The sequence below is a fragment of the Pundamilia nyererei genome, unplaced genomic scaffold, assembly GCF_000239375.1.
Source record: "Pundamilia nyererei isolate P.nyererei 1_Seehausen unplaced genomic scaffold, PunNye1.0 scaffold00188, whole genome shotgun sequence".
NCBI lineage: Eukaryota > Metazoa > Chordata > Actinopteri > Cichliformes > Cichlidae > Pundamilia > Pundamilia nyererei.
Genome location: NW_005187589.1, coordinates 457,173 through 462,003, shown reverse-complemented (window position 1 = coordinate 462,003; position 4,831 = coordinate 457,173). Strand labels below are relative to the sequence as shown.

The 4,831-nt window shown below is 44.6% G+C and overlaps 1 protein-coding gene across 2 annotated transcripts in view; it reads left to right on the top strand.

The window, feature by feature from the left end:
• prkx (protein kinase X-linked) overlaps positions 1-4,831 on the top strand; it is a 38,076-nt gene that overhangs the window by 6,619 nt on the left and 26,626 nt on the right. The window lies entirely within an intron of this gene.

The window sequence follows — 4,831 nt, the reverse complement described above, 5'->3', positions numbered from 1 at the left end:
GTGTGTGTGTGTACACTCCCTGAACAGTACTCGTCATTTTTAAAACACTTTGTGATTGCTGCTTCATGTTTCATGACCTACTTTCTCGTGTTACTTTAGCTAATAGCAAATAGCTGCTGCTTGTATAGTCATGATTCAGAACCAGTAGGTGTTTGGGGTCAGCGCAGCAATGTTTGCTCCTCTTCCTCTGTGCTTCCTCTGTAGCTGACAGTCTGCTTGTAATCAGACGTATTTAAAGCCCTTTAGTTCGCTGTGGGTGGCACTTAAAAGGTTCAGTTAAGCATCAGCAACCTTACTGTGCTGATGGGAGCTCACTTCAGTTCTCTTTGGCTTCAGTAGCTTTGCAATCAGAATTGGGATCTAAATGCACTGTGATGTGAAGCACATTTTGAATCTCTGCATGCTCCTCTTGTATCTTTTATCTGTTCATGTATTCATTTCTATTTGTGTTATTTCAGTTGTTACATTAAATGTGGTGTCGTATGGAGACGTGTAAGGCAGGACAGGCAGGGGAAAAAGAGTAATAATAAAAGGATACAAATAGAAATGCACACCGTATCGCCAACAGCTGCCCCTGTAAGAAAAAACAAACGTACAACTCCCAGAGCACATAAATGGGAAAATACGCAGATACTTGAATCAACAGTTGTACTTGGGAGTAAGTGAGCGAGTGTTATAATAACTGCGTCTTTGTCACAAATGTGCTTCATAATGAGGATGGGAAGCCCCAGTAATGTCCCCCAGGAGCCAGAGGCAAATAATGAACCAGGACAACCGTGCCATTCGTAGCCCCCACAGTACCGAAGACCTGAGGCGGCACATCTCTGCGACATCTGCGGGCCCATCCTAGCAAGAGAGGGACGGAGGACCCAGATGGGGTGTCCACAGCCAAAGGGTGAGAGTCCCAGAGGACCAGAGGCAACGGCCAGTCGCTAGAGACCAGCCACCTTGGTACTTGGTACAGGTTTCCAGGGACCTGAAAATTCCCCGGGACACCACCGAGTCTGGGGCACCCACTACCCCCACCACACAGAGTAGACTGGGGCTCATCTGCACACTGTGTCACAATACCAATCAGTTACAACAGACACACACACACTAAAGGGACGAGACAAACTGGTCTGGGTCTGAAACAAGCTGCACCCAACAACGGTTGTTCCCTCACCTGGACGCCCCAACCCACCCAATTGGCCTAACGGCACCCACGAGGCGCAGAGTGGACATTCTAATGTGGGTCGGCCCAAACTGCACGGCGAGTTGGCCAGGGAGGTGCAGACAGCCCCCACAGAAGGAGGGACACAGCCAGAGACCAGGCGACCCCGGGCGTGGGATCCCAGGCCCAGCACTCGCCCCTGCCCAGCTGGGGGCAAGTCCCCCACACCACAAGCACCCCAGTGCCCACATCCCAAGACCGTTAGGCAGCACCCACCCCACTTCTCAACCGTCACCAACTGAGACAGATGCATAGACACTCCAAAACCGCAACCGCAGCTCTCCAGCCCCCAGGAGGCCACCAGACACCCGTAGTCCCAGAGACCATCATCACCCACCTGCAAGTCAAACAGGGAAATGAGACTACACCCAACCACCCCCATTAAGTAGTGGAATTGATCAGTGGGGGCCGGAGGGAGACAAATTCATCCGTCCGTGGTTTGGTGAAGAGGCAGACATTCCACCCGTTTCTATTTTGATTGGTGCATAAGGTGTTTTTTGGTTTCCAGTTCATGAGGATACTTTTCTTTGTGATTCGTAAGGAAAGAAGGAGTATAAATGATGTATTTGCTTCCATATCTAGTTCACCTCTATCACTGAAGTTGCACAGTTTGGGTGAGGTTGGTATGCTGTAACGAGACATGTGGTCATAGGTCTTACCCACACGTGCTCAGGACCATATAGCATGCATATAATTCTCAGCAGAGTTGTTTTTGCAATAAGTGCACGTGTTCGACTGAGTGAGGTCCATTTGGAACGAACTTTGCCCTCTCAGTTTATGGTTGGGAGCGAAATTGATTTGTCAATTTTAAACAATACAAACTTTTTGAGGTACAGATATTTAAAATGTTTGACACCCAAGTAGGTATTTCTAGATTCAGGTCACTGGGGTTGAATCTTTCCTGTATGATGATTTCAGTTTCTCATATTCAAGAAATGTGCATTTGCTGATTCTATGTGTTATAGGTTCTTCAAATGAAACAAATTTTCCATCTTGTAGAACATGTTCTGGATTTTTTCCCCTTCTCGTGCCACAGTGAAAAACTGCAAAGCATTGTCTTTTTCTGATAAATATCGGGATTGTTCCAAATCGGTGTTAGTTTCATGGGCTAAGTGGAGACTTCCCACCAGACTGTGAGAGAAGTGTTTATGTTGAGGGTTTTAAAGCACTTATGATGCTCAATGCTGGAGCTGATGGTGGCAGACTGGAGATTTTCACTTTTCTACAGAAGGCTTGCTCTGGGTCCAGCATAGGGCTGTCTAAGAAGCTTGGTTTAATCCATTTTAAAACAGATCTATTGGATAAGAAATGGTGAGAAAGATTTGTCAATTCTAGATCACACTCATGTTTTGGTTTGTGTAGCGTTTAGACTTTTTATTAGGATCATTGAAAATGAGTAGTTTATTTTCAGCAGACTCATCATTTTAGTGGCAACTCTTGCCATGAGTGATATAGGTAAAGTTCTTCAGTGTGTGAGATCACCCTCTAGCATTTTTAATAATGGAATATGATTCAACTGGATCAGGTTTAAGAGCTCGGCTGAAAAATGTATACCTGGATATGTAATGTTACCTGGATATATTGGAGCGGTGTCTGACAGTTCAGAGGCAGAGCTGCTGATTTACTCTGGTCGATGGAGTGTCTGATATGGATTAAAACTTATCTATAAATGTGATCGTCTTTAGCAAGGTTTGTAAGTAAAGTAAGTAAAATGTTATTTATATAGGACCTTTCAAGATGAAATCACAAAGTGCTTCACAGAAGCTAAAACATAAAAACAAAAATCAACCAAAAGCAAGTTTAAAAAGATGAGTTTTTAGCTGTTTTTTAAAAGAGATGACTGAGTCCACAGATCTCAGGCTCGATGGAAGATGGGAGTTCCAGAGTCTGGGGGCCACAGTTACAGAAGCTCTGTCTCCTTTTGTTTTCAACCTCGTGTAGTGGACATGACCTCAGGGACCTACTGGGGATGTAAGGATGTAAAAGATCACTGATGTATGTTGGTGCTTGTCCATGCAGAGCCCTGAATGCCAAAATCATTATCTAAAAGTGGACTCTGAATTTTATGGGGAGCCAGTGCAGCTGGATCAGCAGGGGTGTGGCATGGGAGTACCTGGAAGACTTGGTCAATAGCCTTGCGGCAGTATTCTGAGCACCCTGCAGACGGTCCAAGGAGGCATTACTTAGACAGGTGAACAAAGAATTACAATAGTCCAAACAAGATGAAATAAATGCATGTATGATCATTGTCAGTTCAGAGCGTGACTCAGCAAAGTTTCTTAAATGGTAAAAACAGGAGCGGACCAGAGATATAACGTGAGCGTCCAACGTCAGAGCTGGGTCAAAAGTAACACCAAGATTCCTAATAGAAGATTTGGCAAATGAAGCAAGAGGGCCTAAATTTTCCACTACCAAGGGCACAAATTTATCGGGAGCATAAACAAGGACTTCAGTTTTCTCTTAAAGGAGATATATAACTGAATATCATCTGCATAGCAGTGATAAGAAATGTCCTTAAAAGTGCTCAATAAGTGCTGAAGAGGGAGTAAATACAACGAAAACAATAAGGGTCCCAACATAGAACCTTGTGGCACACCATAGGCAAGAGAAGTGGAGGAAGACCTGAACTTAGAGGTAGCCACAGAGAAGAATCGCTCACACAAACAGTCCAAAGCAGACCCTGATATACCCACCCAGTGTCTCAGCCTATCTAACAAAATGTGATGGTCAACCGTTGTGAGGAAAGTAACACGTCATAAGTGTATAGGCTCACCTTCTGGTCTGTCTTCAGTTTGAACTTTGATAGCTACGTTTGGTCAGATTGCTGCTGCTGCTGCTAATGGGGAATCCGTTTAGTTCCAGTAGAGTTATATTGTTAAGAAGTTCTGCAGTGTCAGCATCGGAGGGATTCATCTGTGATGAGTGTAAAGCTGCATAAAGGTCTTTAAAATGTTTTTTTCCTGCTGTACTGAGCGTGTCAATTTCTGGATTAAATCTAGGTTGAAGTCTCCTCCTATTATGAGTCGGTGTCAGTGATCAGAAAGGGAAGGAATGAAGAAAGGAGGGGTCATCAACATTTGGACCATATATACTAGCCAAACACAAACTTTATACATTAAGTATTATAAGTCTGCCCTCTGGATCTGTAAGTGTTGCTTATAGTGAAGTTAGTTTTTCTCCTAATAAAGGGCAGCCAAAGAACGCCCTTCAAACAAGCTGAGTTGTGCTTACAGATTGATTAAAGGAGTTCAGCTTGTAGTGAAGGAAAAAGGGTCACACCAAATATTGACTGTGAAGCTTTTCCTTATATGTTTAAAAGTATGCAGAGGTTTCAATAAATGCATTTTTCCTGACACAATGTAAAACAACATCCAAAAAAATGAAGGGTGTAAAGACTCTTGCACCACAGACTTGCTGGTGTGCTCCTGCGTACTATTAGAAACATTAAATAAGAACTAAGACACACACATAACCCGTTCACATGCAGCTAAAAACAGCCACAACACGCTGGGAAGAGCAGCCCGCCTGAGCTGCGCCTGCCTGAGCTGCGCCTGCCTGAGCTGCGCCTGCCTGAGCTGCGCCTGCCTGAGCTGCGCCTGCCTGAGCTGCGCCTGCCTG